This window comes from Homarus americanus, unplaced genomic scaffold (genome assembly GCF_018991925.1).
Source record: "Homarus americanus isolate GMGI-L3 unplaced genomic scaffold, GMGI_Hamer_2.0 scaffold27875, whole genome shotgun sequence".
In the NCBI taxonomy this organism is placed as follows: Eukaryota; Metazoa; Arthropoda; class Malacostraca; order Decapoda; family Nephropidae; genus Homarus; species Homarus americanus.
The window spans coordinates 755,031-767,500 of NW_024733870.1; the positions used below are offsets into that span (position 1 = coordinate 755,031).

Consider the following 12,470-nt stretch of genomic DNA (forward strand, 5'->3'; position numbering starts at 1 on the left):
TTTGCTGCTGTTTCTCAGATTAATAATTTCCACAATATTGCTGGAGGGAGGTGTGGAATTTCTGGTCTGATTTAGAATTCTTGGAGTGTGTTTTGGTATTCGTGTGTGGGTTGGTGGTGGTAGGGTGTGAGGTGGTGGAGTGTGGTAGTGGTGGGATTGTGGAGTAGTGGTGGAGTAGTGGTAGATACTAGGACTCCACAACAAGAATGAGAGCAACAGGTTCTCGGATCAACTATGAACAGCGTCTAGCATAGTGGGGGGAGGTCGGAGAGAGAGAGGTCACAATTACCTGTACTTTACCTGTATTTGACCTTACCATCTTCATTAACATATACAAGACATATTTTGCAATGTATTTTAGGAATCAAGTTTCAGTAGAGAGCAAATGACTTTAATTATTGATATATTGATTAATTAAATTTTTTTTATAATATTAAAAAAAATCAGAAAATGTTTATTGAAAATTTGTGCTAAAAAAAGAAATTAAACTTGTTAATAGATGATGCTGGGGTGGGTGTGGTAGGCCGGGGTGGGTGTGTGGGTGTAGGCTGGGGTGAGTGGGTGTGTGGGGGAGGGTGATCCGTGGGTGGAGTAAAGAAGTATGTGGGTGGAGTGAAGTAGCATGTGAGTTGAGTGAGAAATATGTGGAAGGAATGATGAAGTATGTGAGAGAGAGAGAGAGAGAGAGAGAGAGAGAGAGAGAGAGAGAGAGAGAATATAAGGGAAGAGGTGTACAGGTGACAGTGACCTTGAAGTCTCGCTCATTAACCTGCTGTGTTCCGTGACGTGGCTATGTACATCGTGACGCGGTCCTTGAGTCGGCTCCCGTGGGAACATTACTCGACAGGGAAGAGGAAGGAAGAGCGGACAGTGAGAGGAGGAAGGATGGAGTCAGTCAGGGATGGAGGGAAGGAACAGGTAAGAGACAGGGAGAGATTACAATGGTGGAGAGAGCGGGAGAAGGAACGGAGGAGAGGCATTACCTGGGGATGAGAGATGTATTTGTGGCGGTGACAGATCTCTCCCCATCACCACCATCCTCCCCACCCCCACCATCCTCCCCACCCCACCACCCCCCACCATCCTCCCCACCCCCACCTCCCCACCCCATCACCCCACCATCTCCCCACCTCACCTCCTCCCCACCCCCACCTCCTCCCCACCCCCCACCTCCCTCCCCACCCCTGTTCTTCACTTATCACTCCCCCACCATCCTCCCACCTCACCCACCGCCCTGACTCAAACACCAACTCTGGGATGTTCCGAGGACAAAACAACTCTTACATCAATACTTCACACACACACACACACACACACACACACACACACACACACACACACACACACTAATAACATTACTATTCAAATTTCCTAACTACGTGTAAATGGTCATTGGGTCTAAACTACTGTGGCTTTAGTTTTGGGCTGTAGTAAATAGATTATTCTCTTGATAAGTTACATTATTCAAGTGTTTTTTTTGTTACATAAATGAGATAATTGATGTATGTATTGTGGTTGAATTTACTAGAGGTGTGGTTAAGGTGTGCAGGATTTAGTGTCGAAAATGTGGTTGTTGTGGGGGATTGGGTTGACCCGTCTCTGGTTGAGTGAGGCAAATGGGTTTTAACAGTGCAGGCGTTGCTCTCCTTCTGCTTGGGACCATCACCACGAGCACTTTCCTGGCCAGCTGAGGTGCCTGCTGGTGTGGTCTGGCCAGGGGTGATCAGGGGACGTTTCCTGGCCAGCTGGGGAGGAAAGGGATGGGGAGAGGAGGAAGAGGCACGTGCTGGTGGTCTGGCCGGAGATGATGAGGGGGCGTATCCTGGCCAGCTGGGGAGGAAGGGGAGATATAGTCGTTTGGTTGACAGGGATAAAAATTTAACCTAAGTAAAATCATTGTCGAGGGAAAGGTTTTATGATAGTTCTCTTCCAATATCAATATCTCTCTGGTTTGTCACATTCTTTCTAAAGTCAGGCGAGAAAAAAAACAATTGTGCCGTTTATCGTTTTATCAGTGAAGGGGATCGTCGCTTCCTTATACGTCAAGAGTTGGTTTAATTTAGGAATGTCTCCCCACACCCTTTATTTATCCGTCTGTCTGTCCGTCCCTTCCTGTAAGCCCCACCACACCTGACCCGGAAGAATACTGTGGTAGGTGTAACTGTAGTGAGGCAGTATAGTGGTGTGGGTCAGGGTAATATTTTGTAATAATACTTGTGGTGGTGGTGGAAGTATTATAGTATCTGTGATATTTGGTGGTGTGCGGTGGCCAAGTGACTACAGTACTCACTTCCTGTCCTAAAGTTCACTCGCTCGCGCTTATGGGACCCAGGTTCGCGTAACTGTTGAGTGTAGCGTCAGTCACGTTGCCTATTTCATGCCTATGGGACCTATTTTCACACTCTCGGATGGTGGGTGGGCGGGCGGGTGGGCGTTGACGTGCAGTGTGGGTGGGCGTTGACGTGTAGTGATGGGCGGGCAATGATGTGTATTGATGGACGGGCGTTGACGTAAGTGATGGGTGGGCGTGTTGGGTGGGGTGGGTGGGAGGTACCTTGTTATGTTGGTCAGGTACAGAGTTAGACAGTATTACCTGTATATTACCTGTGTAAAATATTGTATTACTTACCTGAGTCATCCACGCCTAGCGCACCCTAACACCTATTGTGATGAATATGTATGTATGTATGTATGTATGTATGTATGTATGTATGTATGTATGTGTGTATGTATGTAGACGAGTATATCGCTGCTGTGCTATACAAATATTGGATTATATTGTTTGTTTATTAAATATTATGTCAGTACTAAATTGCTTCTGTTAGGCAATGATATTACAGCGCATCTATTCTCATTAACCTTTGTTTGTTTTCCTTTGCAGGTAAGATGGTTAACTATAGTGAGGATACAGTCGTCAGGAGGAGGTAAGTGAAGCTAACTAACTGTGTGTGGGGGGGGAGAGACAGTTGCTGAAGAAGAATTGTATACCAAATGATTTTTTATAACAGGGTTGTGTTACTGTGTGCGTCTCGTTGACCACTGATCCTCGTGTTAACTGTGGAGTAAAGACACACACACACACACGCACACACACACACACACGCGGTGGTGAGACAGTGTGAACTGTTGCAGTCATTAAATGGTATTTGAGGATGTGGGTTGTGAGGCGTATAATTATTGTGAAGTGTAACTGTGTGGAGAGCCGTGGCCACCCCCGTGTAGCTGTGTGGAGGGCCGTGGCCACCCCCGTGTAGTTGTGTGGAGGGTCGTGGCCACCCCCGTGTAGCTGTGTGGAGGGCCGTGGCCACCCCCGTGTAGCTGTGTGGAGGGCCGTGGCCACCCCTGTGTGGGAGGGGCCGCCACCCCCGTAGCTGTGTGGGAGGGCCGTGGCCACCCCGTGTAGTTGTGTGGAGGGCCGTGGCCACCCCTCGTGTAGCTGTGTGGGGGGCCGTGGCCACCCCCGTGTAGCTGTGTGGGGGTCCGTGGCCACCCCCGTGTAGCTGTGTGGGGGGCCGTGGCCACCCCCGTGTAGCTGTGTGGGGGGCCGTGGCCACCCCCGTGTAACTGTGTGGGGGGCCGTGGCCACCCCCGTGTAGTTGTGTGGGGGGCCGTGGCCACCCCCGTGTAGCTGTGTGGGGGGCCGTGGCCACCCCCGTGTAGCTGTGTGGGGGGCCGTGGCCACCCCCGTGTAGCTGTGTGGGGGGCCGTGGCCACCCCCGTGTAGCTGTGTGGGGGGCCGTGGCCACCCCCGTGTAGCTGTGTGGAGGGCCGTGGCCACCCCCGTGTAGCTGTGTGGGGGGCCGTGGCCACCCCCGTGTAGCTGTGTGGGGGGCCGTGGCCACCCCCGTGTAGCTGTGTGGAGGGCCGTGGCCACCCCCGTGTAGCTGTGTGGAGGGCCGTGGCCACCCCCGTGTAGCTGTGTGGAGGGCCGTGGCCACCCCCGTGTAGCTGTGTGGAGGGCCGTGGCCACCCCCGTGTAGCTGTGTCTCAGAAGTTTCAACGTTAAATCTTAATCCCCAAATAAGAATCAAATAAAACTAAGCACATGATCACGGTTGGTCCTCATACTGGCTGAGGCGTGAGTGAGGTCAGTAGACTTGTCCTCACAGCTCTTAATTAAAGGGAGTAATGAGGTCAACTTGTTGTAGCTGACGTCTTGAGAAGTCACGTGGGGTGACGACATCAAACTCCCTTACAAAATTAACACTAAAAATAACGTGTACTTTACGAGTGATGGTTAGGTTAGGTTAGGTTAGGTTAGGATATGATAGGTTAGGTTACGTTACGTAGGGTTAGGATAATTTAGGTTAGTTTAAGTTTGGTTAGGATAGGATCGATTAGGTTAGTTCAGGTTAGGATAGTTTAAGTTAGGATAGGTTAGGTTAGCGTTTGGGTGGTCAATCGTTAGGTGAAATAAATTGGGATGGTGATTCTTGAGGTGATCCGCGTCTATACTGAGTGTTGTGTCATTCTCTGGTACATTGTATTAATACACTGAGAGACATCAGTGTAGTGGTGCCGCAGTGTATTGTACCAGAGTCGAGGGTTACGCATGTGCGGCTGCGGCCAGTGGCAGTAACGGTAAAGGGCCGCATGCAGTCTCGTTGTCTGTTATAAAATGTATTTGTCTTTCTGGTAGAGTTGACACGTGATGTATAATGCAGTATATACACTGGTTGTGTGTATGACTGTATCTAAGTATTAACATTGTGTATGACTGTATGTAAATGTTAATATCTTTGTAATCTGTGGCTGTATCTGTACTTCTTACGCTGAATTACTGAGAAAAAAATCATTGAAAAATTTCTCTAAATAAGTCTTAACTTTATCTACATTGTTTCTTATCTTGTTTAATAAATACGTCACGTTTACAGTCTTTAGAATTATTAGTTTTAATCTTGTTCGTACATTCGAAAAGTATAAATGAGATTAAATATTTCAAAACTAATGTATTTGAGTAAAGTTGAGGTGTGTGTGTGTGTGTGTGTGTGTGGTAGGAAGAAATTGGGTACAATGAGTAGTCATGACGGTGTGGTTATATAGGGGAAGCCCAGCTAGTGTGTGTGTCCCCCCCCTCCCTCCCCCCTCCACCCGGAAACTACAAAGGTTGTGTGTGGGGTGTGGGGGGGGGGACAGAGGTGTTAGTCTGTGTGTGGAGGAGGGATTGATGAAGGTGGGAGGGGGGGCGGTAGTGGATTGATGATACGGGGAGGGATGGGGGAGAGGGGGGTAAGGGGAGGGGTAACGGGAGGGGATTGTGGGAAAGGAAGTGTTTGTGGTCTCTGACTATGTGAGGTACAAGTTTATGGTGGTGTATAAATGCTGACTGGGTCGTGTACTGCATATCTGTACACTGCCCACACTTGCCACCTCTTGTTGTTGTTACCATGGCTGTTGTAGATGTTGTTGTTGTAACCATACCTTTTATAGTTGTAGATGTTGTTGTTGTTAGTGTAGGTTTAAGAGTTTGGCAGTAATGTGGATCTTATTAGTTCAGTAAAGTTCAAAAAAAAACTCTCATGGCTAATGGAAGTGAATGGTGGTGGTGTGTTGACTGCTTAAATAAACTTAGCTGCTCTATTATGTACGTGACAAGTAGTAGTAGTAGTAGTAGTAATAGTTATGAGAAGCAAGTCATTACACCTGCATTACCTGGCTCTCCCTCCACCTTACCTGGCCAGGGGTCGCACGCGTGACTGTTTACGAAGAGAAACCAAACTTAGACACGTCAGAGAGTTATATACCAGGTGTGTGTGTGTGTGTGTGTGTGTGTGTGTGTGTGTGTGTGTGTGTGTGTGTGTGTGTGTACTTGTCTGTCTGTTTATGCTGTTGTCTTTTGTCCTGTTTTCTGTTCTTTTCTTTTTATAATATTTTAATTTATTTTTCTTCATCCACGTTATTTGCTTTCCTCCTCTTTCTGTTCTTTCTTCTTCGTGTTCTTTCTCTTCCCTCTGTTCTCTATTTCCTGTTCTCCCCTTTCTTTCACTTTCTCTTCTCCTATTCCTCCCGTTTTCCGCTTCTTTATCTTCCCCTGTAGGTTCTTCCTCTTTCTCCACTTGGCTGAGGTGTCGTTCTTGTCGTGGTTCAGATAATCCCTGGGTGGCGGTAATGGCTCCCTTGTTGACAGCACCTACAGCAATGTCACCAGTTGTTGATTATTTTTCTTCCAGCAACTTTTAACCCTTTGAAGACGATGATTTAACCCTTTGAAGACGATGATTTAACCCTTTGAAGACGATGATTTAACCCTTTGAAGACGATGATTTAACCCTTTGAAGACGATGATTTAACCCTTTGAAGACGATGATTTAACCCTTTGAGACGATGGGTTGCTTGCCCCGAAGACGATGATTTAACCTTTGAGGACTTTGGTTAACCCTTTTGAGACGATGATTTAACCCTTTGAGACGATGATTTAACCCTTTGAGACGATGATTTAACCCTTTGAGACTATGATTTAACCCTTTGAGACGATGATTTAACCTATTTGAGACGATGATTTAACCCTTTGAGACGATGATTTAACCTATTTGAGACGATGATTTAACCCTTTGAGACGATGATTTAACCCTTTGAGACTATGATTTAACCCTTTGAAGACGATGATTTAACCCTTTGAAGACGATGATTTAACCCTTTGAAGACGATGATTTAACCCTTTATCTCCTGGAATAAGAGGCGATGGTAGGGTCAGTCAGGTCCTAAGTCAATCATACCCCAAGTCAGTCAGGCCCCAAGTCAGTCAGATCCCAAGTCAATCAGACCCCAAATCAGTCAGGCCCTAAGTCAGTCAGTCAGGTTCCAATTGACAAGTCTTAATCAGAGTTGTAATGTGATAGGCTAATGGGATGTCTGAGTGTTGATCTGATTGACTTTTTCTTTAGTTAGGAATAAAGTAAGATGGGTGTATTAACGGAGGGAGGGTGTAGTGTTGGGGTGTGTTGGAGGGTGTAGTGTTGGGGGTGTAGTGTTGGGGTGTGTTGGAGGTGTAGTGTTGGGGGTGTGTAGTGTTGGAGGTGGCGTGCTAGGGTGTGTTGGAGGGTGTAGTGCTGAAAGATTGTGTTGGAGGGTGTAGTGTTGGGGTGTAGTGTTGGGTGGCTTGCTAGGGTGTGTTGGAGGGTGTAGTGCTAGGGTGTATTTGGAGGTGTGGTGTTGGGAAGTGTAATGTTTGGCCAGGTGTTGTGTGCAGTGGCAGGTATCACATCTGGGGGGAGGTAAGGTGTGTGTGAGTGTGTGTGCTGGGTCCTCCCACACTCCTGCTGCCCTTCATTAACCTCTGTGTCGACAGGTAAAGGCCGTTGCCCCCCTCTATCCCTACCCCTCCCCCCCTCCCCCTCCCCCTCCCTCCCCCTCAACCCACCTCACTTCCTCAATATCAACACTGCCTTGCCTGCGTAGTGAGGTGTACCGTGTCGAGGGGCGTGATGTTGGTGTAGTGGGCGTGATATTGGTGGTGTGTGGGCGTGATGGTGGTGTGTAGTGGGCGTGATGGTGGTGTGGTGGGCGTGATGGTGGTGTGTAGTGGGCGTGACGGTGATGGTCATGGTAGTAACGGTGTTGATAATGAGGATAAGTAATGGTAATAATAATGATGATGGTGGTAGTGGTGGTTATGGCGAAAGTGATAGGAATGGTGGTAGTGGTAGGAGTGGTAGTAGGAATATTGGTAATGGTGATACTGGTACGTGTGGGAGGGGATCGTTGTAGTAGGAATGGTGGTAATAATAGTAGGAATGATGGTAATGATAGTAGGAATGATGGTAATGATAGTAGGAATGGTGGTAATGATAGTAGGAATGGTGGTAATGATAGTAAGGAATGAGGTGGTAATGATAGTAGGAATGGTGGTAATGGTGATGGGTTTTAATTTTTGTGAGGGGGGTTACGACGGGTGGTGTGTGAGGTGTTGGTGGTAATTATGATCGGTGCAGGTAACAGCTCTTGGCTTAATGACATGGTTCTTATTTATGGTCAGTCATTAGTGTGTGTGTGTGTGTGTGTGTGTGTGTGTGTGTGTGTGTGTGATGACAGGTTAAGGCTCCCCCTCCCTCATAGCCTGGTTCCCCTTCTCTCATAGCCTGGTTCCCCCTCCCTCATAGCCTGGTTCCCCTTCTCTCATAGCCTGGTTCCCCCTCCCTCATAGCCTGGCTCCCCTCCCTCATCGTGGTGTTGGAGGGGATGTTGGTGATGACGTTAGTGTTGGCGATGGTGGTGGTGGTGGTGGTGGTGGGGGATTAGGGGAGATAGGAGGGAAGGGTAGGCGAGGGGAGGGAAGAGGAGAAAGGAGAGGAGGGAAGGGGGGGGGAGAGGAGGGGAGGGGAGAGAGGAGGGCTAGGAGAGAGTGTTAGTTACTCATCACCTTGGCACAACACCTGGGAAGGGTGTCTGTGTGTGTGTCCCTCCCTCACCCCCACACCCCCCCTCACCCCCACCCCCCCCTTGGTAGACACTACACCCCACCACCCATGAATGAACGTGGTCTATTTATGTTGTCCTGTTCCCCTGCCACGCCCACATTCACCAACCCACACCCACGTCTCCACATTCACACCCATAAGCTCAAACCCTTCAACCCACACCCCACACCCACTCGTATCACCCCCACATTCACACCTACACTCTTCAACCCACACCCACCCGCCCACACTCACGCCCACCCGCCCACACTCACGCCCACCTGCCCCCAGAAGAACAGGTGTGAAGACCGGTATAAGGTATTGTAATTTTAAGGAGGGAAGGTGTCTTGATGGTTGAGTCTTAATATGGTTGACAACTGTATCTGATAATTTCAATGTGTAGGGTAAGGGTTCAGAGATGTGCTGCAGCTGGTTATTATTATTATTATTATTATTATTATTATTATTATTATTATTATTATTATTATTATTATTATTATTATTATTATTATTATGTGTACCGCCAAAGTAAGATGGAGTTTAAACGATCATTAACCAGAAAGAAACAGCTGGCTACCTCCTGGCCAACTGACTTTAAAGAAGAAAATGAGGAAATCACATTATATAGTAAACTGCACCTAGCAACTCAACTACGCCTTTTATTAACCATGACAACGTCTTTACCAACACACACACACAGGCGTGTAACCCACGGTGTAGCGGGGCGCACGTGTGACCCAGGGTGTCGCAGGGCAGGCGTGTGACCCAGGGTGTCGCAGGGCAGGCGTGTGACCCAGGGTGTCGCAGGGCAGGCGTGTGACCCAGAAGAGGGTGGTGTAGCAGGGCGGCGTGTGACCCAGGTGTCGCAGGAGCAGGCGTGTGACAGAGGTGTAGCAGGGCAGGCGTGTGACCCAGGTTGTCATGGAGCAGACGTGTGACCCAGGGTGTGTCGCAGGGGCAGGCGTGCGGCCCCAGGGTGTAGCAGGGCAGGCGTGTGACCCAGGGTGTAGCAGGGCAGGCGTGTGACCCAAGTTAGCAGAGGGCAGGCGTGTGACCCAGAGGTGTAGCCAGGGCAGGCGTGTGACCCAGGGTGCTGGAGTCATACGTGTGACCCAGGGTGTGTCGCAGGGCAGGCGTGGCGACCCCGGGGTGTAGCAGGTCAGACGTGTGACCCAGGGTGTCGCAGGGCAGGCGTGTGACCCAAGTGTCCTTGGGGGCAGGCGTGGCAGTTGTCAGATTGGGTACAGCAGGGAGGGTGAGGTTGGTGACGTAACAGTAGGCCATTGTGTACGTGTGTGTGTGTGTAGTGGTCCAGCCTGCGGGCAGCCCCAGGTGCGTGCGCGCGTGCGTGAATGTGTGTGAGTGCGTGCGTGTCGGTGGCAGGCGGTGCGGGTGCTGAGGGCGCAGTCGCCGGAAGTGTGGGAAGCAGGAGGTGGTGGGGCGGTGTGTGTGGCCTTCGTCAGTAGTGGCAGAACCCTCAGGCAGGAGAGTTAGTCCCCAGTGCCTGTCCCACCTCGCTCACCATCACACACACTCTTATGTAACACTTCGCTCATCCGCTAAGAAAAAATACAAACGAGTGATACTTGTTTGTGGTAATTATAAGTGTGTGAGTGTGTTGGGGTGATCTAGTGCGTCTTACTGGTGCCCCCGCCCACCAACTCACGCACTTCTGAGACAAGTGTTAGTCGCCAACACTTACATTAACTAAAAGTGTGATTTGTTGTTTTTTTATCAATATATTACCGACTTAATGTGTCAGTGATATTGTTGATGCGTTTCTAACACTTGAAATAAATATTGAAAAGAAAGTAAGTGATATACGGTGTTTGTTAATCTGTGCCTCTGTACAAGACCCTCGGTGAGGTTATGCGTGGCAAGAAGTGCGAGGCCAGCCAAAGCTAACCTCTCCCTCAGGGCCACTTGGTGAGAGGTAGATAGCCTCCTCCTCCTCCTCCCCTGGCTGCTGCACAACCCCCCCAGGCCGATAGAACTCCTGGCGCCTGAAGGTGGTGAGGACGGAGGCGGTGTTGTATACAGTAATAGTGTTGGAAGTGATCCACGCCTCACAGTAACCCCGTGTCTGGCACCCACCATGTCTGCCGTCAGTCTACACAGTGAGGTGAAGGAGGAACCCCGTGTGTCCCCCCTCCCCTTATGTCCAGGATAATACCGGATGTTGGTATGGTGGTGTAGGGGTGTTGAGTGTTGATGTACCACCCAATACACCTACACAGGACTGTAAAGAGTGTAGAGTGGAGTGTAGTTGGTTCCTCTACGTTGTATTAGACTGTATTTCTTAATAGTTATGTGGATACAGGAATACATAATGACACTAAATATATGATAATATTAATTGATGTCATTGATGTCACTGTAAGACATAAACATTAGCAAACATTTTCTCTTGGCTGTAAATTATATTAAAAGTTTACATTAAATATCTAAATTAACACAAACATTCACATTGCAATTATACCCGTTCTTGTCAGGTCAGGTCAGGTTAGGTCTAAATATGTCATAAGAAACGAGAAGACTAATCACCGTAACTACATAACCAGGTTGTTTCTGTCCCTGTTACCAGAGATATAATTAATCCCATGTCAGATTTATATGTATAATTCTCTTAGTGTAATGCTGGTAATTAATCCCAGGTAGGAATTAATTACACAGGTATCATGGTACTGTGTATTGGGTATTAGACTCATGTGTATCAGTCATAGCTCAGTCATAGGTCAATCATAGCTCAGTCATAGGTCAGTCATAGCTCAGTCATAGGTCAATCATAGCTCAGTCATAGGTCAATCATAGCTCAGTCATAGCTCAGTCATAGCTCAGTCATAGCTCAGTCATAGCTCAGTCATAGCTCAGTCATAGGTCAATTATAGCTCAGTCATAGGTCAATCATAGCTCAGTCATAGGTCAGTCATAGCTCAGTCATAGCTCAGTCATAGGTCAATCATAGCTCAGTCATAGGTCAATTATAGCTCAGTCATAGGTAAATCATAGCTCAATCATAGGTTAATTATAGCTCAGTCATAGGTCAATCAAAGCTCAGTCATAGGTCAATCATAGCTCAGTCATAGGTCAGTCATAGCTCAGTCATAGGTCAATCATAGCTCAGTCATAGGTCAGTCATGGCTCAGTCATAGCTCAGTCATAGGTCAATCATAGCTCAGTCATAGGTCAGTCTGTAGCTCAGTCATAGCTCAGTCATAGGTCAATTATAGCTCGGTCATAGGTAAATCATAAGCTCAATCATAGGTCTCAATCATAGTCATAGGTCAATCATAGCTCAGTCATAGGTCAATCATAGCTCAGTCATAGGTCAGTCATAGCTCAGTCATAGGTCAATCATAGCTCAGTCATAGGTCAGTCATAGCTCAGTCATAGGTCAATCATAGCTCAGTCATAGGTCAATTATAGCTCAGTCATAGGTCAATCATAGCTCAGTCATAGGTCAATCAAAGCTCAGTCATAGGTCAATCAAAGCTCAGTCATAGGTTAATTATAGCTCAGTCATAGGTCAATCATAGCTCAGTCATAGGTCAATTATAGCTCAGTCATAGGTCAATTATAGCTCAGTCCCTCACTATCATGTTAAAAGGTCCAAAGGGCAGTAGTGTGGAGGCAGGACAACATTAAGGATGTCTCGTTGACCTCTCGGATATTTGAGGAGGTTTCGTGACCCTGGTGGTGATGGCTCGTCCCTAGGGAGGTGTTGGCAGAAGGAGGGCACGGCCGGGTGACTAGCAGGATATTTGCAGGACGTGTAAGGGAAGTGTTTGTGTCGTTCCTAAGGATGGTGGAGGGGTAGAGGGAGGGCATGCCTAGACCAGTAGGATATCTGAATAAGGAGGAGGAGGAGGGTGTCTCTGGATGACTGTAGGAGTAGTAGTAGGAGTCGTAGCAGAAGAACCAGTAGATATTGAGAGGCTGGGTCGTGAAGGACTCCCACTAGTGAAGGGGGAGATCAATGGTTGGCCCTCGCTCCTTCTCGCCCTCCTTCTCGCCCTCCTTCTCGCCCTCCTTCTCGCCCTCCTTCTCGCCCTCCATCTCGCCCTCCTTCTCCCT

At 48.3% G+C, this 12,470-nt stretch overlaps 1 protein-coding gene across 1 annotated transcript in view; it reads left to right on the forward strand.

Annotated features, from left to right (window-relative positions):
- Positions 1 to 10,049: 10,049 nt before the first annotated feature.
- Positions 10,050 to 12,470, forward strand: part of LOC121870058 — a 68,119-nt gene continuing 65,698 nt past the window's right edge. The window contains exon 1 of the mRNA XM_042371798.1: positions 10,050 to 10,207. The gene's annotated coding sequence lies outside the window, so the exon portion shown is untranslated. The remainder of the gene's footprint in view (positions 10,208 to 12,470) is intronic.